Source organism: Globicephala melas, chromosome X, assembly GCF_963455315.2.
Source record: "Globicephala melas chromosome X, mGloMel1.2, whole genome shotgun sequence".
Classification (NCBI taxonomy): domain Eukaryota; kingdom Metazoa; phylum Chordata; class Mammalia; order Artiodactyla; family Delphinidae; genus Globicephala; species Globicephala melas.
The window spans coordinates 116,541,286-116,566,193 of record NC_083335.1 but is presented as its reverse complement, the minus strand read 5'-3'; the positions used below and the strand labels follow the sequence as shown (position 1 = coordinate 116,566,193).

General features: G+C 39.9%; 1 protein-coding gene across 2 annotated transcripts in view; it reads right to left on the bottom strand.

The window, feature by feature from the left end:
• The window catches only part of MID1 (midline 1), a 649,032-nt gene that overhangs the window by 580,752 nt on the left and 43,372 nt on the right, over positions 1-24,908 (bottom strand). The window contains exon 1 of one of the 2 annotated variants that reach the window (XM_060292841.1): positions 18,287-18,415. The exons of the other annotated variant lie outside the window; for it this stretch is intronic. The gene's annotated coding sequence lies outside the window, so the exon portion shown is untranslated. Of the gene's footprint in view, positions 1-18,286; positions 18,416-24,908 lie in introns of those variants that run through there. 2 annotated transcript variants of the gene reach the window in all.

Below are 24,908 nucleotides of genomic sequence, written 5' to 3'. Positions count from 1 at the left end.
CAGGGGCTCCTCCCAGCATTCTAGAAGGGACCCATCCAGTGGCGGGTCCTCAGGTTTAAGCTTTAGTAGCTTCAGGATGTTTCTGGCTTATTACCATGTCACCTACAATTATTTCTATATATACATATATATAGTTTATATTTAAGAAATATAAGTTTATATTTCTTGTGAGATTTTATGCCAATTTTATCAGCGGCTATAATTAAACAAACATTTGTTTTGACTTCTGCAAGAAGAATCACCTCTATTTCTACTATTTTCGTAACACAGACTGAGTCTGTTCAACACTACTCATTTTAACATTTGCAATAAAGACGAGATGTCATTTGACCTTAAACTTACATAATGTTATGTGTCGATTATATCTCAGTAAAGCTAGGGGAAAAAAAGATTGCATTTGAACTGACAATGACCTTTCCTTAACAATAGAGCTGTGAATGAACTTTGCTCCAAGAACTCCCACATGTTCCATTTTTCTTATCTTTAATAATAGTCATTAATCAATCATTATATGCACACACACAAATACACACAGAAAGACACATGTAATTTTTCTCCCTCTATCACATTCTTCTAGCCTAAACCAGATTTTTTTTGGTTACGGGGAAAAAAATCTATAAATAAGGTGCTAAAGAAATAAAAAAAATACATGAAAAGTCATCTAACATGTTAACACAGTTAAGGAAATCAATGCCACACCCCATTCCACAGATTCCATGGGCAGATTTTCCTCTCACATTTTATACCATAGTTATATACAACTTCACATTATCATAAAGCATGCCTAAAATTAAAATACTTTAAAATCTCATCACTAGCATTTTAGTCAAAGTCAAAAGAAGGGATTTAAGTTGGTGCCTTTAGTTCAAGAAAAAATTCATAAGATTTTACTATTCTCATTATTTAAAATAAAGGCTGTTGAGATACAGCACACCTTGGGGAATTTTCCTTTAGAGCCGTAAATGTACTAGCAAGAGAAAAATAGTATATTAGTAGTATATTAGTACATTAAAGAGTGTTGGTACATGCCTTGGCTCTAAACTGGTCTAATATTAAAGAGTTATGATAAATTCCTTCATAATTTGAGAGATTCACCCTGGGCCGGAAGCCAAGGGTTCTGGGATTAACGAGACGAGCACAGTCCCTACCCTCACAGAACTCACGATCTACTGAAAAATACAACTACCCGAGCAGTCACAATCGAGTGTGACACTTGTTACCACAGAGGAATTACAAGGGGCTTCAGGAGGGCAGAGCAAGGGAGCTGAACCCAGGAGTGGCCTGGGGAAGTGATGTGTAAGCTGAGACTTGCAGATCCTTCTTGGTGCAGTTGTGTTTTATTAAAAGTTTGGATCTATGCAGAGTGGAACAGAGATTGGAGAAGACAACATGGGGGCAGACAGAACAGGTAAAGACCACTGACATTGACACGAGAAGATGGCATCCTGAACCAGGGCAATGGCAAGGAAAACGGGCAGAAGTAGATTCATGAGGTATTTCAGAGCTAATATGCACGGACTTTAGTGATGAGTTAGGATGAGTGATAAGAAAACAGGGAGAATTGGGAATGTAGCTGAGAGTGGAAGGTGACGGTTTTTGTTTTGTGAAGTCGGACGAGTTGAGCTCTTTGGCTTCAAGATTTCTATTTTAGTTGATTCTCCAGAGGCAGACGCAAACATGTCAAATTAGAGCTTGGCCTTGTGATTCACGAAATTTTTAAGAATGTGCATGCGTGGTGTAATCACTGCTGTAATTTAACGGGGCTGCTTTGTGCCCTAAAGCTGAGAAGCAAGCATACCTTTGTGTGTTCGGAATGTTAATTGAATTACCTCCGACTTTAGTTTATGTTCCTTAAGTACAAGCTCTTAAGTCAGGCAAAAGGGATCACAGTTATGTAGTACCATACTTAACTATCCTTTTTCTAAGCAAGGGTTTTTATACCGAAAATAAACAGAGGCATACAGACATAAACCCATAAATTATGTGGGCAAGTACTTTAAAGGAACATGTATTTGCACGAGGACCAAGAGAGCTTTCCTAAAAGGGACTAGGTCCTGGGAATTCTCTCTAAAAGTGATTTATTTCTGTCAACATTCTTCTTCAGTTTAAACATACGCATTCACATATATTTAAATTTCTCCAGACATCTGACTTTAAAGTTTGACTTCTGATGTTCTGAATAAATACCTTCAGCAAAAAAGCAATAAAGTTAAGGCAGCTTTTCTTTTTGAATCTACCTTTCTTGTACAGATCTTCCTCTAACCACCTCAAGATTATTTGATAATATTTCTTCAGAGATGGTTCCGTATATATATATGTATAATATATACATAATACGTATCATACACACGTATGTTACAAACTATTGAAATGTTTTTTATTGCTTTGAATTTTTTTCTTACAGAAGAGTTCTCAGCTTTCTGGCAAGATAGATTTCAGACTTTATAAATGTATTTATATAATCACTTTCAACAAGCATTTATTAAACATCTACTCTGTATAGGTGTATGTGCTGGTGTGTGTCAATGCATATTATTACCATAATAAGTCAACTGTCAAAAAACAACTAATAAGTAATAATGTTAAAAAAAAATTCACAGCCACAGGTAAAAACAGGCATATGCAACAATTTTCTACCTTTCTAGTTTATTAAGGGACAAGTGAGAATAAAACAAACTTTTCCCTGGTGTATGGTAACAGGAATTGTCCGTTCTCCAGCCTTGATAACCCATTCGCCATAGAATCCGGACAACCACCTTCAACAGGATACTGCACGTGGCCAATGGCACAGGTCAAGTTATTGCACATTCTAGGTGATTACTCAGTGCCCAGAAAGTCTTCACATTATTTCTCTTTCCTGTAAAATAATCTTTAGTTCCCAGGAGGAGGTCATTTTGCATTAAATGATGAAACTGCACTTTTGAGTTCTGTATCCTCTTAGTGTGTATCATATTAGTACATTATCCGTAATAGAAAAATCTCATCTGTTAGTTTAATGCAAAGCTTTACTTTCCCCTCACTTATAACTTACAGAAAGACATGTTGAACAAGTTAGTTATGTCAATACATGTCTGTTAAGCCCATGAGCTGAATTCCAAAAGGACTGGAGGAATTTTTTTAAATGCTCTGCTTACACTGCTGCTACGTTAACATCGCTGACCCAATTAGAAACATACATGGACAGTTCTGTATCTGTAACATTCTGTATGATTTAAATGACAAGGTACCTTAAAATGGAGCCAAAATGTGTGTTTTGATGTTCCAGAAGAGATTCTCTCTGGCAGAGGGAATGTGATTCTTCAGCTAATTAGAGAGTGATCTCTCTTTAAATCTGGAGTTGGAGATCCCCAGCATAAGAAAGAGAATGGGCTCAAAACTTACCCAGAACAGAGTGAATTTTTGTATCGTTCCTCAGGCCTTGAGGTACCAGGGAATTTTGCTGGTGTGAAGGCGGGTACATCCAAAGAAAAATCACTCCAAGGAGTTGCTGACTTGCCCTGGGTAGCCCACCACACACCCAACGGCTGCCCCTGGGATGACCATGCCTTGGCTCCCCCGTTGCTACGTAATGAAACATCATGGACAGACTCTGTTCCCTGGTTCCAGGGTTTGTCCCTCAGGTGCTGCTCCATCACTGCCTTTACTCAGCTCCAAACCTTTGGCTCTACTTCCTGCCTCTCCCTGCCAGTCCCACACTTGATCTTGGACAGATTTGGACACATGGATATTTGGTACCTTGTCTGAATATGGTTTGAACTCACTCTCTGGTACCCATGTCTCTGGCTACCCCTCCATCCGAACTCTGGTGTCCAGTGCATCCACTAGACTCAATGCTGCCCAAAAAGAGCAAAGCAAACAGTCTGAATTATCCTAAAAGGACTGCATCAGTCAATCGGGACAGGCTTAGTGACGCTTATGTAACAAACAGCTCCAAAGTCTCCATCGGCCAAAGCAGAGGTTTATGTTTGGCTTATTCTACACATCCATCGTGGCCCAGCTATGATTCCGCTCCAAGATACCTTCGCTCAGAGGCTCCTCTACTTGGAACATCCCTGGTCCCCATGGCTAGGGGAAGAAAGCACGATGCGGTGCAAATGAGCTCTTAAAGACTTGTCCAGAGCAATGCATTCCCAGACACATTTCATTGGCCAACACAAGTCATGTAGCCCTGCCTCATGTCAAGGGGGCACAAAGGTACAATCCCACCCAAAGGCAGGAGAACCAAAGATATTGCTGAATAATATTACCTATTACCACAGGCATCAATTTTGAAGCCACAGTTTTCTGATCTCTTTGTTCATGGAACTGGAATATGGATTCAGTGTTGGTTGGCTCTATCTGTTAACTCTTAGTAATCCCTAGAGAAAGTTTGATTTAAGGTTTAATTAAGATACAAAAGGGATTGGCTGAGAGGAAGTAAGTCCTTGATAAAAAAAAAAAAACTTCCAATGCTGTAACTACTAATTGTCATTACTCCCAATATATTAATAACAGCTAGGGTTTCACTTATCAGGCATTTGATATATGCCTCTAAGCTCTTTACATCCATTAATTTGTTTAATCCTCCAGCAACACCATGATGCAAGTACTCTTTTTATTCCCATTTTATAGACAAGGAAACTTGACACAGTGGTGTTTAGTAACGTGCTCAGCGTCAACAGCTATCATGGTTTACTGGACGCTACTTTAATCTTTAAAATATTAACATAAAAGTGTAATATAGTTTGGCTCTTCTACTGTACTAACTCCAGGGTCTCCACACTGGGTTACTGTAAGCCTCCGGGCTCATGCTTTCTAAAGCAATGTCACAGTCTTTAGGCTTTCATCCAGAGATATTTCTGGCACATCACAGCAAAGAATGGAGTAGGGGGGAAAGTGCAGGACTTCTGATTCTGACTAGAATGTACAAAGTCTTAAGAGAGCATCATTCTTACCCCACCCACCAAAATAAGCCTGATACGCCACAAAATCAAACTTTTATAAACTATCTAAGAGTGGGGTATGCAAAGAACCCTAAATGAACACATTTCCAGAAAACAATGAGCCTGTCCTAGGTGAGAAGAGAGCCGTAGCTGTTCTCACTCGGAGCAGGAAGATGAATGGAGAAGAAATACACACGGAAAGGGTAAGGAGAAAGAAGCCAAGACTGCAGTGAAAGTTCAATGGTCACATGTGGTCTGGCAGGACAGAGGACAACACCAAGGGTTCAGCCACAGAGCGAGTCTACGCTGACCCATCAAATCATTCCCACGTCTTGTCACCAAGTTCTCAGGGGTATTGTGCCAAAGGCTGGGACAGGACAGAAGACGGATTTCCCCGTGAGAAGAACAGGGCCTTTCCCAAGTGCACGGCAGCCATGTCCCATCTCTAAAAGCAGAACGGAGAAAACTGCATCATTGGCCCTCTGGGCTCTGAGGTACCAGAGGCATGGGGCTTGTCAGTTGAGAGAAATCCATCTATGACACTCCTACAAGTCAGCAATAAGGAAACAGTAAGAATGGACAAGTTACCAAGGAAATGCAAATTAAACCCAAATTTAAGAGACAGACGTCAAATACTGCTGAGAATATGGAGCAACTAGAATTCTCATACATTTCTGGTCAGAGTTTAAAGGAGTACAACCACTTTGGAGAACTGCTTAGCAGTTTCTAACAGTTAAACACATATCTGTCCTAAGAACCAGCATTCCACTCCTGGGTAATTACCTAAGATTAATAAAATACACGTCCAGAAAAAGATTTGTTTACCAATGACCAAAGCAGTCTTACTGATGAGCTCAAAACTGGAGACTACCTATGTGTTCATCAACATGTAAGTAGATAAAATTTTGTATGTTCACACAATACAATACTGCTCAGCAATCGATCAACAATACGAATTACCAATACAATCAAAAACATAGATGATTCTCAGAAACATTATTCTGAGTCAAAGAAGCCAAGCATGAGAGTACACATGTATGCATCCATTTATATGAAGTTCTAGAACACGCAAAATAATGCATGGCGATGAAACCCAAGACAGTCGTTGAATTAACCAGAAAGCGGCACAAGAGAGCTTCTGGCATAGTGGAAATCTTCTATTTTTTGGCTTCGGATGGTTAATACATGCAGTTGTCAAAATTTAATCGAAATGAATTTTTGTGCAATTTACTATAGCTTAATTATACCTTGCTTTTAAAATGTACAAGGTTAAATATCATTCTTTCCGAACACTGTAATGAGTCAGCTCCAGAGTCCATGATACAATAAAAGCCAGGTCCTGTAGGCCACCCAAGGTCAGTATAAAACAATCACAGCACTTCTCTTATTCAGAGCATTTAACAGTTGGGTGCAGACACGATGGGACTTGCTTTAAAAAAGGCACAACCCCACACCTCATGAGTGATCCTACCCTTTCATCTGTTTGTATCCAGTGCTATCTCATGCTGATTCACCCAAAACCTGCTGATGTGTCACTGCCATAATCTGTGTCAGCCCTTAATTGTTCAAGGTCAGCCCTTAAAGCACTGGGGATTCCCAGTCTAACCATGCAGAGCTTATCAACGTATGGCTTGCTGGAGCTCTACCAGTAACTGCTTGATTATTTTGTTATTGCCATTTCTGATCTTAACTTCTCCATACAAGCCTGTGCAAACTCTTTCCTGTGAGGCTCCTTCGACACGCTCAGAAACAACTACTCCTATAGAGAAGGAAAGTGGTATTAGGCAGTAGGGTGACTGTAGGTGAGAAAACACACAACTTGTCTTAATACTTCCTAAAGTGGCACTTCTAACACTTTAATGTGCAGAGGAATCACCAAGGAATATTGTTAAAATGACGATTCTGGGGCCTTCCCTGGTGGCGCAGTGGTTGAGAGTCCGCCTGCCGATGCAGGGGACACGGGTTCGTGCCCCGGTCCCGGAAGATCCTACATGCCGCGGAGCGGCTGGGCCCGTGAGCCATGGCCGCTGAGCCTGCGCGTCCGGAGCCTGTGCTCCGCAACGGGAGAGGCCACAGCAGTGAGAGGCCCGGGTTCCGCAAAAAAAAAAAAAAAAAAAAAAAAAAAAAAAAAAAATGACGATTCTGATTCAGCCGGTGTGGAGTGAAGCTCCAGATTCTGCATTGCTAACAAGCTCCCAGATTACAGGCTGTTGCTGGTCCACGGAGCAAGTTTTCTTTTCTCTAGGGTTAAGTTCTCTGTTTCTCGGAGGTGCCTCTCTCCATGTGTGAATTCTCAGTCCAGGCTTCAACATTTGACTGCTTCAGGTTCAAACATGCAAGCTAGGGTCCCAGCAGTGGACCAAGGATAGCTTTTGGAATTCAAAATCAACATTCTGGAAAGGCAATTTTCATGTATTAACTCAAAATTAATATCAATACATCTCCTCTGATGTATTCCCATCATCCACGTGTAGGACTTCCCTTGCCCAGCAGCTTCCACAGAGTAGGCAGACCTTCCAGAATCATCTGGTACTAGAGCCATGGACCATATGCAGGAGCTACACCAAAACTTCCGCTCACACTGCTTAGCAGGAGCACGCTGCCTGACAGCCAAGGAGGCAAGGAGGGGTGCAGGTCAGTAAGCCCCTCTCTGGAATGGCTCAGAGCCTGCTTCCATGACCAAGCGGGGAAACAGCTTCCTTCCCCAATGACTCTGCCGAGTACAATGTTGCTCCTCAGAGGGATACAAAGGAACACAGATTTTGCCTCAAAGGGACCTTCTGGTAACAGCATTACAAGAGATGGTAAGATTATAATGACAGTATGATACTTGGCATCCAAGTCTTAAATCTTTCAAAAAATACTTAAGATATTATCTCTGCACAAGAACTCCAGACCTCCTCTTTTATTTTTTTTAGAAAAATACACTTGGGTCATTGAATCTAAATAATTCAGAATATGCATAAATCCCCCAACCATTTTATTTAAGCATTTGATTTATCATTCACAACAAAACTTTCTATGTAAAACAAGAAATACTAATGCTTAATGTAATATGATATACAAGAGTTATTGCAATTGATCAGGTTTAATTGGATTAGTGGCAGGACTTCCCTGGTGGCACAGTGGTTGAGAATCTGCCCGCCAATGCAGGGGACACGGGTTCAATTCCTGGTCCGGGAAGATCCCACATGCTGCAGAGCAGCTAAGCCCGTGCACCACAATTACTGAGCCTGCGCTCTAGAGCCCGCGAGCCACAACTACTGAGCCCATGTTCCACAACTACTGAAGCCCGTGCGCCTAGAGCCCGCGCTCTGCAACAAGAGAAGCCACTGCAGTGAGAAGCCCGCGCACCGCAACGAAGAGTAACTCCCGCTCGCCGCAGCTAGAGAAAGCCCGCGCACAGCAACGAAGACCCAACACAGCCAAAAATAAATAATAAATTAATTAATTTAAAAAACTGGATTAGCGGCATTAGTTCTTGAGCACACACTTTGTCAAAGAAACAAAAACAACTAAAACATACGTGCACACACAACATGGCAGCAAAAGAAGTCTTCAATCTGCCCACAGTTTTGCTAGTTTAAGAAGATGAGCCCGTCATAATGCAATGAATGTTTAAGAGTTCTAAATTTTGCAGAACGAGCTTAAAAATTGTACATAAACCCTAAATGGAGGCATCCAGTTAAGTGCTGCCTCTAACGTTCAGGAATCCACCTACATACAGAAATCTGTGGATTTATTAAGAAACAAACACTGGAGGCGTTCAGCTGGGATTCCTGGTACTCAGCAAGACAACTACATAAGCATATGGCAACAGTCAACTATTTTATTTTCATTGCTTGCCTTCCCTTAAAGTCTTCCTCTGCCATCGTAGGACATTTTATGACAGTGGTTCAAGGTTGTGGGAGTCTTTATTTCTAAAAAGTAATTCTGCGTAACTCAACATTGCAATACTAAAGCACTCACCTAGCAGTGGCCCAATACTTTGGTAGCAATTATAAAATGGATACTCTAAGTCAAGCCTAGTTTTCCTAACATGGCTTTAGCTGAAGCATCCGGATTTCTCTCCACACTCAAAATGAGGAGTGATAAAATCTGCAGGTGATCAGATATCTGAGGATAATTAGAGGTAAATTGAATTATTACAGAAAAGCCCTGGGTTCTTCTGCAACATAGTATAATCACCCCCCCACCACCGCCTGCACTACAATCACCACTGGCACCCTTATCACTATATCATTACAATTATCATCACCATGACTGCCACCATCATACACTAGTGATGGTACAGAAAACTGTAGAAGCCTTATTGAAAATAATTTTGGCAGTAACTATTAAATCTTAAAAATTCATAACCCACTTGCATCCTATAAAAATACATATGCAAAAAAAGCATGGAAAAACTTATAAAAATGTCAATTCTCACCAACAAAATTCCAAAGTCCCAACAGGATTATTTTTAGGCAAATTGACAAATGGACTCTAAAATTTACATAGAAACATTGCTTGAAACAAGGAAAAGTTACAAATGCCCTAAGTAATTTCAAAGACAAATTTATTTACCAAATGTTTATCAAGTGGTTATTACATGCCAGATACTGTTTTAGCCAAAGGGATGACTAAATAAAATCTTGGTATGTTCCTACTACAGAACCCTGGGTTCATGTAATAAGAATAAAAGACACCTAATCAACTAATGTGGAAAAATCTACAAGACATATTGTGAAGTTAAAAAAAATCATGGCACAATATATGCAGTATGAGGCTGTTCCCTAAAAATCATCTCGATCTGGGCATGTAAAAATATAACTGCATAGAAAATAATCTAGGAAGATATCTACGAATAGGGGATGGATGATAACTTCTGGAGAGGAAAGTGGGATTGAGTCATGGACAAATCTGGCTTTGTGTAATATTTGAATTCTTAAAAGAAGAATGTGTTTATTACACTCATACCTAAAATCTACCAGGCTACCTGAAAAATACTGATGAAGTATTACTTGTCACAATCTAGTCTAGAATAAACTGTACGTAATAGAATGTTTTCAAATACCATTTTTCTAGGAATTCAAATTCCGTAGGCTAATAACGACAGACGAAGTTTCTTTTTGTTTAAAGAAAAGGCAGGAAGGGAGGTGGTAAGAGGGAGAACGTACCAGGATGGTGCTGACCATCAGTTAAACGTAGATTCTAATCCCTGTTCTAGTACCTGACAAACACATATGTCCTCAGAATGTATGCTTTCAATAACAAGCAACATGATATCTAACAAAAAATGACTTAAACAATAGGGATTTCTTCACCCACACAACCAGAAATCTAGAAACAGAACAATGCCAAGGAGGACAACTGCAATAGTTCTCTCTTGGCTTTTACCTCATAGTTGCAACATGGCTGCTGCAGCTGCAACAAAACACCACATCCTTACAAGACAGCAGTCCAATGTAAGAAGGAACAAGGTCTTTTAAATATGCAGGTCTCTACTTTATTAGGGAGGATAGCTTTTCACAGCAGTCCCCACAATTTCCCCTTACATTTAATTGGCCAGAACCAGGTCACATGGCTACCCTCAAACGAATCACTGGGAAAGAGAATAACGTTTAACTTAAGCCCAAACATATTTCATATCCTGAGACTAAGCCCTCCTTCCCTGAGCACATAACTACCCACTACCTGCAGTAATTCTGGGTTCCTCCGTTAACAAAAGAATAAAAAAGAAATCACCACTGAACAGCCAATGAACTGCTACAATAAGTGATTAAAGGTTTAGTTTGGTCATCTGTAAATTGAGCCAAATGACCTATTCTCATAATTGTCTGGTGCGCTAAATGCGACACTATATGGTGAGCACTTGACTTATACTAGCTGCTTGATAAATCTCAGTTTTCTTCCTCAACCCCTTCGCCATCAGCAATTATAGCATTATTTCCGTACGGAGCCTTTGAAAAGATAGACATCAAGAAAACTAGAAGGTGAAGTATCTAGATATAGTTCTCCATTCCTTGCATTTAGGTAGTAGTTCTATGTACAAAATATATTTATATTCTGCAACCAGAAATGTCACTACCTGCCTGAGGGCTGTTACCTAAAATGCCAAATTAGTTTCTGCAAAGAGTCCTGTAGCAGCACAACTAAGTGATAGAAGCCATTAGAGGAGATATACCATCAGGGAAAGACTTTTTCAATATTAATTTCAAGTTTATGTCTTGAAGAAAAAGGGATCCATGTAAGTGCTAATTGGACACTATAACCTCATGTGGCGGAAGGGAAGAGGGAGCTAGGTCTCTGGGGTCTCTTGTAGAAGGGCACTAACCCCAGACTCCCATTCCTTTCTTCACAACTCAGGATGACACATTTACCTTCTCATGAAGAACATTTCCCTGCAAACTTCAAAACCGTAACACCCAAAGTCCTTTGCACAGGATGATGATTTAAAATTATTCCACTATGAACAATCTGATGACAAATTTGGCATTTTGATTTTAGCCACGGTAGGCAGGGGAAGAGTAAAAGGGCTCAGAGTTGGGCTTCTCTCCATCCAAGTAGACAGATTTACCTCGAGCAGCAGTTCTCAAACTTGCGTGTGTATCTGAATCACCTGGAGGACTAGTTAAGACACAGATTCTGGGGTCCTGCCTTCAGTAGGTCTAAGGTGGATTCCAAGAATGTATAGTTCTAACAAACTCCCAAGTGATGCTGAATATGCCATTCAGGACCACTCTTGGAGAGCCACTGCCCCCGGGTGATGCAGGAGCCACGAGCATAAGTGATGGCATCAGTCTCTCGCTGAATCCTCACCTGTGAACTCAGACTCATCCCCAGACAAACAACAATGGAGAGAAGAGCTGTGAAAGGTATGACATTGTTGAATAATTTCAAATTATTTCCAGGCTGCAGAACTTGAGACTGGAAGACTTCATTTTGGGGTAGACCCCCTTCAAGTAAGCTTGAAAGGAGAAGAAAAAGGCCACCTATCGAAGTAAGCCAGCTTCTTACCATGTCACCTGCCAACTTTCCAACAAAGAGAGAACAAAGTAACACACAAATTCTAAATGCTTTCAAGGGTTTGCAAGTATTTCAAGTAAATTAGCCTTCCTTTCTTTTAGGCCTCAAGAATTTAGGGCTTTTTGCATCTCTGCCATCACAAAACTCTGAGATTGGCTTGGGCTCCATCACAAAACCCAAGAGCGTGGCCCAGACAAACTGGCTAGATGAGCCTGCTGTCAACTGCTTAGCCAACAAAGGACCGAAGAACTGGATTAGAAAAAATTTTTTCTGTCATTTGAGGCCACAGAGTTTTCCAAACAATATTTTAATTTGCATACCGAGCCAAATTCCCTCTCGGAGGAGGGACAGAGCACATTCCATTGTGTAAGATAATACTCATTCCCACACGGTGATGTCAGGGCTCAGCGAGCAATGCTCTTTCTGAGATCCTTTTCCTTGCCATTAAGGTTCCTATTATAAAATTTTAACCACTTCAGAATCGAGCAAGATGTTGCAAATCTTTCTGTTAGCGTTTTGGCAAAAGCGAAAGAGACAAGGCTGTCACCGACTGCCTCATGCACAATTATTTAATGACTTTTCCCTCATGGTATGAATAGGATTTCTGAAATCTATCTTCACCTCCCAGGACTTTCTTCTCATAGGAATACTGATTTGGGTAGTTTATTTCTGCCAGCTTTTGACGTTCAGGGAGCAGTCTGATTGTTTGCTAAAATGACAGGAGGCCTTTCAGGGCTCTAAGACTAAATCCTGGTAGGAATTTTGAGGTTAATGGGAAACACACTGGGCATTTTGCTAGTTAGGGGAATACTAGGGCACAGGGAAGATTAAGGACAAAATGCTCTCTAACACATAAATGAAATAAAATGGCATGAAGAAGTATAGCACAGCAGGGAGATTTTGGCAAGAGCCTGTTCTTATGATTACTTGAAGAAACACCAAGTTAAAAAAAAAAACCCACAATACTTTACCTACTAACTATGTATCTATCTTTTCTATCTGCATGCATATCCCATAATTTTAAGATTAAAGAAAAAAATTGGATTTCCATTTGAACTCCAACCATGTGCTACTTTGTAATTGTGAAAAGCTTGAAAAAAAAATAGAACAGTGAAGAAAATACAGTATCAACCAGCCTGAAATAACGGTCGTTCACTTTTAGTCAATTTAACAAAGCTAATTTTAAAATGCAAAAAAGCAGAAGAGGAACAACTGAAATCCCCTTGACTTTTTTCCTCGTCCTATTTACCTCTCACTATTGAATTTCTTGGGAGCCCTTCTAGTACATGGGTTTGTACTTTTATTTTATCTACATAAAATAAAAATATATATTCCAAACATATTCCAAAAATAATAAAAAATATATATTCCAAAACAATGCTGAATATAGTCTTGTATGTTTTCTATTATCTACATAAACGTTACCAATACAGTACGTATGATCATGAAACTTTTTTTTCAGTGTTATACTTCTGAGCCTATAGATCGAGGTCATCTTTAACAGCAGCATCACATTCCTTTCTATAAGTACACTACAGTTTGTCTTTTAGCCAGCCAATAAAAGCTTCCACTACTGTTGGAAATGGTGTTGTCCAGTTGACAATTACAAATAATGCTACAAGGAACAGTCTTCTCCATGTTTCCAGAGGCTAGAGTGGAAGAGTTTTCGTTGTGACTCCGTCGAGGACAGAGTGTTGGAATGTCTGCACGCTTTCAGCCATGTTAGATACCATCAAAATGCTCTCCCAACGGGTGACCGCAATTAGTATTCCAATCAGAAGCACTGACAGTTTCTGTCTTCCCTCATTCCGGCCAAAACCCCAACTAGGTCATTCTTCAGTTATTCCACTCATCCAAGGATCCCTGATCAGCAGCCACGATGAGATTTTGGCCCACAGCTGGAAGGAGACGACCGTAGGCACCTCTTACACCTCTACGCAACAGCATCCCCCCTTTCTAGAAACAGAGCCTCTCTTTTCTACAGAGAACTGTCCTCCCACCCGGTGGGTTGTTGGTCACAGTCACGAAGGAGCTTCTCCCTATAGGTATAATGACCCATCCAGGGGTGGAGAACAGAATATGAACAAGCAGAATTTCTCTTTAGTGGTTAATATGGGCTCTGAAAGAAAAATCTCGAGCTTACTTAAAATTTTAAAGAACTTCAGGAGTACAGAATAAGCTGTCTTTATCTGCCTGAGGATAAGGGAACAAAGAGGAAAGAGGAATCAAGATTAGACAGATAGCAATTCCACTCCTAGGTATACGTCCAAAAGAACTGAAAACAGGGACGCGAACAGGTATTTCTATACCGAGGTTTATTTTAGCATTATTCACAATAGCCAAAAGATGGAAATGCATGTCCATCAGCAGATGAATGAATAAACAAAACATGGTATATCATACAATGGAATATTACTCAGCCATAAAAAATACAGTACCGATACCTGCTGTAACATGGATGAACCTTGAAAACCTTATGCTATGTAAAATAAGCCAGACACAAAGGGACAAATACTGTTATGATCTCACTTATATGAAATATCTAGAATAGGTAAAGACAGAAAGTAAATTAGAGGTTACCAGGAGCAGGGGGGAGAGGGGAATGGGGAGTTACTGCTTCATGATTACAGAGGTTGTTTAGGGTGATGGAAAAGATTTGGAAACAAATCGTGGTGATCTTTGTACAACATTGTTAAGGTAGTTAACGCCGTTGAATTACACACTTTAAAATGGTTAAGATGGCATATTGCATGTTACGTATATTTCATCACAAAAAAAATTTAAGAACTACAAGACCTTTGAGAATGAAAAAAAAGATCAGACATATAGACAGACAAAAAGACGCACATATGTATCTCCCAATGACATCGTTAGGCTCCCTGGAGGCTGCCATGCCTGAAATCAGAACTAACAGTTTTGTTTTTTTGCGGGCTATTAGAGGAGCTGGTAATAGCTTGAATAAACATGGCAATTCCATAATTTCCCTTCACTGCTTGATACAAGGTCTATCCCAACCCAATTTTTTCCAGATACATTTCTCCTCTGGTTAATGTGCTATGGAGAAATGAATGACATGCTGAAGAAGATACCAAGGAAAAAAAGAGTCCACAACAGTGAGAAGACGGACATTAAAAAATGATTCTCTACTGCCAAAGAGAAATGATCCAAGATCCTAAGGTGAAAATAATTCTCACATTTCAAGCAATCATACTGACCTGGAGAGTGGGTGCCCCCTTTTCAGAGCCACCGCCCCTTCTCGGAGGAGGCAGGAGTTCCCTCCTCTTGTGTAAAGGCAACTAAGGATTCTTGCCTTGATTTCACCTGCTGTTCAGTAAGGAAACTGATCAATCCTCAGTGGCAAAGAAGACGGGGAGGAGGAAAGAGAGAACTGCTTCCCCTTGGTTTATCACTGTTTAATTTGATATTTCTAGCTTCACAAAAATTTAGCAACAGACAACATAAATGTAGCAATATAAAAGTAACGGGAGATGTGCAAAACTAGATAGGCAATTTTAGACCTTAATAAAGTCATGGGAACAATTATACTTTGAATCCAACAGTTTCCCCTTTCTCAGAAATTACACATACAGCAAACCTGGCTGACTTGACTGTAATCCTGCTCCTACTGTGATTTTAAATGAAGCAACAAGTAAAAGAAATCCATTTGCAAAGAGACAAGCTGTAAGATTAAAAGTATTATGTATTGTAGAATTTCTTAAGGACTTAAACATGTGAGGTGTACAACAAAATTGTCTAGGATTCCAGAATAAGTAGTAACTGTGATAAAAATCCTAGAAATACAACAGTCTTCGGAACGAACAAGAAAGGGAGAAGAAGTTTGCTTATGCGGAGTAGGGGAAGCGAAAGCACGTCAACAGTAAACTGGCAGACCCTGGAGACCGCAATAGGCGAAACCCAAGTATCAGTAAGAGGGTAGATTGCTTTGTAAGTGTTTTCACAGTGGCCAAGCACTAAAAATGCAAATTCAAACGGAAATTAGGCAAATATACCTAGTATCTGTTCAACATGAAAAGAAAACCACAAAGATAGGAAAGGAATACTACAGTATATGGAAGTTTTTTCCTCCCATGGTTCTTTTCTTCTTCTTCTTTTTTTTTTTTTTTTCTTTTTTTGGCTCTGAAATAGCTCCATAAGGACTGGAAGGAGGGGAGAGCAAAGGAACCAGGGAAACTCCTTTAGAAAAACAAACAGGGTTTCCAAACTTCATTTATGCTGCCCTTCATCCAGTTTAGTCTGTTTCTTTCTCCTCTAAATGCTGACGTGGGTGCTTTTTCTGCCTGGTATTCATAAGCAAGACATTTTTGAAATATGTAGCTTCATACCAGTACTGGGGTGGGGTGGGACACCACACAAAGGAGCTTGCTTCCAAATATCAGCACAAAGAACTGCTTCTTGAAATGTGTAACATTTCCAACTCTGGGAAGGCACTGCTGGCTAAGGAAGCAACACAAGAGGACTACAATGTATAGTCCATATCTCATTAGAATACAATCAAAAATATGAGCTGCTATTTCCACTTCTGACTCCATGTGAGTTTTTAGTCTGTTTCTCATTCATGGAGGTTCAGTTGAATGAATAATGCCATAGTTAGAGGGAAAAATTATTTGGCAGAAAGGAGGGGCAAGGAGGGGACAGGAGAAATAATTGACATGGCAAGTCATTTGATATTACCAGTTAAACTCCAGAATTGGGGTTTTGAGGATAATTCCAAACAAAATCCCAGACATCGGTTTGGAAGCTGTTTCTCTAATCTGTGTTCTACTTTTGTGGCATTCCAATGAATGATATCCTCAAATTTTAACTGTTTTCTTCAAACCGAATTTCCTGTGAATTGGCAACAATGTAATTGGATTGAAGAAAATACGATTAATGTTGAGAAGGACATATTTTCTCTGAATCTTTTAGAGGAAAATCTATTCTGTTTTGGTCAAAGTACGAACTAGAGTTATAAATAATTCACTATACAGTTCTATGATAAATTTGAGGGCTTACTTAAATACTGACATTTTCTTTGTAATATTAGGCTATAATAATTAAATGTATCACAGGGAGTTCGATTCTTCATTAAAAATCCATTTTACTAGCGGTTACCAGTGGGGGGGAGGGGCAATATAGGGTGAGGGAGTGGGACGTATAAACTATTGAGTGTGAGATAACGCTACAAAGATGTATTGTACAACACAGGCAATATAGCCGATATTCTGTAATGACTGTAAATGGAGTGTAACCTTTAAAACTGTATAAAAATTAAAAATCCATTTTAATTCAAGGCCAAAGTCTTAATTTCCTTCCTACAGTGTTTTATCTTCTCACTTGTGCACATATTTCCTTGCATCCATTCATTGGCTCACTCTAGAAGCTGAGAGCTGTAAAACTGCTGCATACGTATGTTAATAACTATCCTTTATTAAACAGTAACTGTAGTAACTATATGTTATCTAATTTAATCCTTGAGACAATGTTTTCATCTCCATTTAACAGATGAGAAAGCAAGTCCCTGAGGTGTTGGATAACTTGACCACAGCTGCATTTAAATGCAGACCGAATGCCAAAGCCTGTGCAGTTTTCAGTATGCTATGCTATCGCCAACTGAAAGAAGATGGCAATGCCGCCACAAAGGGGGCTATGTTAACATACCAACTAAATGTTTATAGAGAATAAATAGAACAATATATCAGAGAAAAGACCTTTTCCAAAATATTAGTTGTAAGAGCTCTAAAAAAATTCTAGAACTACATCCCCTTAATCCCAAATCATTAGTATTACTCCATTATTTACATTTATATTACTGGAAATTTAATGTTTTTTAAAAGATCTTAGTCAACTGCTTGACAGTATTTTCATCACTACAGCATTTACTACTTAATAAAAATTCAAATTATACACCAACTCAAATTTCTCAATAAAATACTTATATTGGGTTTGAAAACTATTTCCTTCAAGAAACTGGCCACAAGGCTTCCCTGGTGGTGCAGTGGTTAAGAATCCGCCAATGCAGGGGACACGGGTTCGAGCCCTGGTCCGGGAAGATCCCACATGCCGCGGAGCAACCAAGCCCGTGCGGAGCAACTAAGCCCGTGTGCCACAACTACTGAGCCTGCGCTCTAGAGCCCGCGAGCCACAACTACTGAGTCCGCATGCCACAACTACTGAAGCCCACACTCCTAGAGCCCGTGCCCCACAACAAGAAGCTACCGCAATGAGAAGCCCACGCACCACAATGAAGAGTAGCCCCCGCGCGCCACAACTAGAGAAAGCCTCCGCACAGCAACAAAGACCCAACTCAGCCAAAAATAAATTAGTTAAAAAAATAAAAAGAAATTGGCCACACTCACATCATCCTTGTGCCTATCTTCCTCTGTACTGCAGAGAGACTTGACAATTTACCACCAGACAAAACTAAGAAAAAGGAGAAGTGATGTTCAACCAGAGAATAAATTATCACTCTCCTGCCACCACTGTCCAGCAGCCCTACTGCCATCCAGAGGGAGTTGCAGGGAGTATTTTAGTCAAGTTACCTAACGTGGCTACATTGTATCATCAACTAATAAAAGCTGAATTAGTTACCTCACCCCTCTTCCCAGTATTTCACAGAGGTGAAAAGTGAAAATGAGATGGACCACACCTGCGAGAGAAGGGAAGGACTTGTACCCCAACTTAAGAATCTAACATCTATTTCTGTTAAATAGGGAGATATGAAAATATGTATAAAGAAACATTTTCTTATGTACTTAAAATATTAACTGTCATTGGAATACAATGTGGTGTCTTTTTACCAAATAATAACACATTTGAAACAAGGTTTTCCAAAGCTATGGTGACTTACATAATTCTAAGAATGAAGGTCTGTTATGAGTTCCATCATACACGTTTCCCATCAAACTAGCCCCAAAGACAATGTGTAGCAACACGTAGAGCTGAGAATAGATGCAATGGAATAAAGTCTACTTTTTCTATGTAGCCTCGAATCCACCCCTCCGTATTTGTGTGTATGATTTCTATTATCTTAAATAGATCTTAAGACTATAAACTAACATGATTTCCTATAACGATCATATAATACTAAGCTATATATATATAAATGATAGTATTCTAACTCTTTCCAAATCTCACAATTTTGTTAGCAGTTTGGTCTTTTACATCTTTCTTAGGCTCATTGTAATGTGTATCTATTGCCTTTTTATTTTTTTAACATCTTTATTGGAGTATAATTGCTTTACAATGGTGTGTTAGTTTCTGCTTTATAACCAAGTGAATCAGTTATACATATACATATGTTCCCATATCTCTTCTCTCTTGCGTCTCCCTCCCTCCCACCCTCCCTATCCCACCCCTCTAGGCGGTCACAAAGCACCGAGCTGATCTCCCTGTGCTGTGCGGCTGCTTCCCACTAGCTATCTGTTTTACATTTGGTAGTGTATATATGTCCATGCCACTCTCTCGCTTTGTCACAGCTTCCCCTTCCCCGTGTCCTCAAGTCCATTCTCAACGTCTGCGTCTTTATTCCTGTCCTGCCCCTAGGTTCTTCAGAACTTTTTTTTTTTTAAGATTCCATATATATGTGTTAGCATATGGTATTTTTCTCTTTCTGACTTACTTCACTCTGTATGACAGTCTCTAGGTCCATCCACCTCACTACAAGTACCTACTGCCTTTTAATTTTCTTCCAAAAATAGGATTACTCTACAATTTGCTTTTCTCATTTATCAATAATCAGTATTCCTCTGCTTAATACGTGAAAACATGCGTTCTATTTTAATAGTTGCATAATGCATCACAGTATGAATATACAATAATTTATTCACCTGTTCCTATTTTTAAAAATTTATTTATTTTGGCCTTGCCCTGAAGCATGTGGGATCTTAGTTCCCCAACCAGGGGTCAAACCTGCGCCCCCTGCATCGGAAGCGCAGAGTCTTAATCACTGGACCGCCAGGGAGTCCCAACTGTTCCCATTTTTAAAGGCATCTTGGCTATTTCTAAGTCATTTGCTTCTTCGAGTGATGCTACAATAAACATCCCTCTGCATATGTTTATCTATTGGTGGTTTTATTTCTCTAGAACCAAGTCTCCAAATTGAGAGTACTGGGTAAAAGCAGATGTTCATTTTAAAATTAAATAGATACTGCCAAAAATCAATAGCTTTTCATGTTTAGCTTAATGTAGGAACAGATATTCACATATAGAAATATTTATTGATATGTCTGTAAATTAAGCTATGTGAATGCACAGATTTCCTTACTCTGTCAACTGAGAGGACCTACTTGCAACAAGGCCACTTCATACCCAGATCTTGGATTTTAATAACATCCTCCAATGAAAGGAACCAGAGAGCCTTGTAGTGATGGCTAAGTCTAGGGCTAGGGCAAGCAATATACAAAATGAGCCTGGAACAATTTGAACAAAAAAATGAATAAAGTAGTTTTGGATTATAACCCTAAACAAAATAATTATCCGTGAGTCCATACTGGTAGAAATAAATAATTGAATAAATAAATGGGGGAGACCAGACATATCTTCCATGCAGAAGAATTTCTAATAATTCATGTAGATCATCTGCCCCCAAGGAGGTAGAGGATAATTCCTCATTCCTTAAATATGATCTGGGTATAGTGACTTGTTTCCTAAGAATGTAGTACAGAAAGGGGTTAAAAAAAAAACCCAGTAATTTTACAGTGTAGCAACTTGACAAACACTACCTCAGTCAGGTGATCAAGCTCTGTATCAACAGTGATAAGACATGTTGGCAGTATATACTGTTGATAATGTGATGAGAATGGAACTTTACCTCTGTGGTCTTCCTCCCAAGAACCCACAACCCCAGTCTAATTATAAGAAAAACAAATCTCATTAGTGAGGTATCCTACAATATACCAGACCAGGACTCCTCAAAACTGTCAAGGTCATCGAAAACAAGGAAAGTCTGAGAAATTGTCACAGCCAAAAGGATGTGAGTTAAAGAGACATGACGACTATATGTAAATCAATGACTAAAACAGTTTCTTGGATAAGCTTCTGGGACAGAATAAAGACATCAGGTAAAAACTAAGGAAATCTGAATCAACAATGAACTTTAGTTAATGATGTTTCAATACTGGTTCACTGGTTTTGACAAATGTACCATACTAATGTAAGATGTTAGTGGGGAAACCAGGTGTGCAGTATATGGGTACTCTGTACTATCCTTGCAACTTTTCTGTAAATGAAAAGATATTCTAAGATAATAGTTTTATTATTTTAAAAAACAATAGCTCTTAAAATACCAATTAAACTGGGGAGTGAAAGAAAATCATAATAGCAAGAAATACAAAATACTTCAAAATACATTTTTAAAAGGTATAGAACCTACATGAAGAAAACTACAAAATTATATTAAAATTATTAAAACAAGATCTTTTAAAGGTAGAGAAGTACCAGGGTCCTTTTCTGGAAGACTTAATAAAAAGGTCAATCTATTGGTTTAATACTATTTCCACAAGAATCCAAGTGAACTTTATTTGGATTGTTGGACTTTTTTTTGAAGGGGGGTGGGGGGGTGGTGAAGAATCAGATGAAAATGGTTATAAAGTTTTATGAAAATAAGAAATTTTTGAAATGTGATAAAGATTTGCTCAACCTTTTAAAACATATAATAAAGTTACTATAATAAAAGGGTATGGCATTAACATGAGAAAAGACGAAGAGATTCAAATATATAAGAATTCAATGTCTGTTAAAGCAACTGTTTCCATTACAAAGGGAAAAAATATATGATGTATTTGGAAGGGAGAAAAGGAAGGAGGGGAATGGAACACTGGAAGCAAAACTAAAAAGCAGAAATGCATATGACATGTTGAAAGGATTCAATGAACTCAAGCAGGAATACAAGGGAGTAGTTGGGGATTAGGGAAAGCAGACAGGAGAAGGTTTGGAGAGGGCCAAAATGTCAGGGTGTAGTTAGGCTTTATCCAACAGTTACAAGACTGCTAAGGAAAAGTTTGAATGAGACAGAGAGTTGGTGGGGCAGGGGTAGAAGACTAACATTTCCTGAGTACTGACTGTTGTCCAAGGTGTTATTCTCAGAAATTGACATAGATCATTAAATCCGCATTGCAACCTTATGAATTTGGTAGTTTTCAATTAGTAGTTTGTTGTTCTGGTTCACCCTGTTGTTTTATATTTTGTAGTAATATTTATACTGTTATTTTGAATTTTTTCCTGTAGTATAAAGCAAACAAGTATACTATTAGTATTACAAAAAGATTTTCCATATAAGAGAACAAAGTCATAATTATAAAATTAAAGCAGAAAACTAGTATTGTTAATTTGAGTTGGAAATATGTATTATTAATATGAACTCCTAAGTTTTAAAAATACATACTTTCTGGTTCTGACAAGTAAAATGACCAGTAGAAATGAACGCCCCAGCCCTTAGATTCTTGCCTCCAATTCCATTCCCCTCTGAAAGGTATCAGAGTTTCTTGGAGAAACGGTCAATTCAAGATCTGGTTCAGTGGCAGGGAAGATAAAAGATGAACCTGGGACATTTTTGTAGTGCCAGAAATCAAGGAAGCTTTTAAAGACAAATAGAATCCTTTCCAAAGGACACTGGAACCAGCTTAAAGAGGATCCTACTAGTCAAATCTATGAAAATCTGAGCATCAAACAGTAACTGCAGTTCAGTATCCACATTTTACAAGTAGTAACTGTAGAAACTCAGGCTGGGGGAAGTGAAATACTTTGTCCAAGAATATCCAGCCAGTAAGAGGTAGAGTCGATGCTGACTGAATTTTCATGACTCCAAAGCATTGTTTCTACCATACGCCATGCTCCTTGACCAAAGCAATGCTTAACTGAAGAAACAAGTGCAGAAGTGAGGAGCATAAGGGGAGACAGTTAGGAAGAGGCAAGTAAGGAAACCTGAACTCAGTTTTCACTGGCAAGGATTTTCTACTAACTAGCTCCATGCAACACTACAAAAGGATGACTACGGATACCCAAGCAGTGGCCGGATAAGATGGCATATTAGAGAAACCACTCAAGGCCTTCCAATAGTGGAAGTCCTGCCTCATGGTGACACTTCCCTCTCATGTCCCTGTAACAGTGGTCAAATCCCCACTCACGACACAGGATGTTTTCCAGCCCAGGTATCTCTGATATGGAGATGCCTAAACACCTGTTGACTATTCCTTCAGTTCACCCTGGTGCCGTTGGGGGCTACAGCCAGTCCTGGAATTCAGCGTCTGATGGTCTCCTAGCCTTTCCCAGCAGGCTGCAGTAACTCTTCTCACCGCTTTGCCCCCAACGGGGACCCTATCCCTCCTTTAATTTCACCAAGAACTAAGACCAGGGCCTAGAATTTCATCAATTTTTGCTGACCACATGAGGCTAACAGGAGAAAACTATAACGCAGAAGAGAACATTTAAAGCTAGATATGAAATAGTACAGCTCCTGGTACCCACCATGTTACAGCGTAGAGCCCACCTCTCATTACCTACTCCTCCTGGGAGGGTTTTTGACCTTTGTCTCCCCCATACCCAAACTCTCCTGGGACCTAGAGAGAGTAAACACTAGTTTATCCTTGATTACCAGCCTCAGGTTCCCCTCCTGTGAGGGTCCAACTCTGGCCTACTACGAAGAATTATTAGGCACATGGCTTAGAGTTACAGCTTCCCTTTGACATAACCAAAAAGTTTACTGTGGGCATTTTTCTTCCCACAACTGAAGAGCAATCATCCTCACAGTAGAATCAAGCATCCATCTCTAGCAACAAAATAAACCACAGAAACTTCAATACTAGCGTGTCTTTTTCTCCCAAGGCTCAAATATCCCAGAACTAATTTCTTCAATTAAGGTCCAGATTAAAATTCTGGGACTTCCTTTCATCTAGATTCAGAAGTCTCAGTGAAAGAAAAGCCGTCCCCAAGCATGTGACCTACGATGAAAAGAGCACCCTTGCTGTGGGAGAGGGGGAGATGGGAAGGGAAGAATCCACATAGGGTACCCATTTCCTCCCCAGAGCAAACACCAAGGAGCATATTACTACCTCACCTCCTCTCACCCATTTTATGATTCAACTAGACCCAAGAGTTTCACTTCATTCTACATCTCAACTAAGAAGGTGTACTGATAGACTGTGACCTCGGGGTGGCACAGCGCAGAGACGTGCAAGGTGGTCACAGCTCTCCCTTGAAAACAACCTCGCCACCTCTTTCCCCAGCCATCACCGGCTGCAGTCCAGCTGCCTGATGCTTGGGAAGGGCAGGCAATGTCCCTCCCTCCCTCCCTCCCTCAATCCCTCTCAACCTCTCCACTTCTCCCCTTCCCCCTCTCTTTCTCTGATCTTATCTGCCTACTGACAGCTGAAGCTTTGGACCCCACCCAGGGAGAAGAGAAGATCTGCACACTCCACTCTTGTAGCCTGGCGCTGGACCCCTGGGGGCTGACCTCTATGGACTACATGAATCAGCCCCCCAGCGGCGAGTCCTAGCATAATATCAGAGAAAGCAAGAAGACTGAGTTTGAAGTAAGAATTCCCCCAGCGCCCTAGCTGCAGGGTCATCTGAAGCAAGCTCTGTTTGTTGGCCGAAGGTCACAGCCTAGGCAGCTGGCCTCCCTGACTGAGCTCTCCTTGTCTCTGGGTCCTGGAAACTGTTCTCTCCCCTCCACTCTTCTGGCTGAGGATGTAAACAGCATCAACTCTTACTAGCCCCAGGGTACTGAACCCTCTTGAGGCTTCCACACCTTTGTAACTAGACCCTTTAATAAAATCTCTGCAAATGACTCAACATGAATGTGCTGTCAGTTTCCTGTTCATACCATGACTCATCTAAGTGCTCAGGAAAGTTGTAACTTAACTCATACCATTGTGAGATGGATTTATGCTCTCTGAGACGTCCGCGTTTTTGAGGCAGGTACCTACATTCTCAAGGGATCCCTCTGACTGCAATCGCTGGGACACTATATGGCCTTTCCTC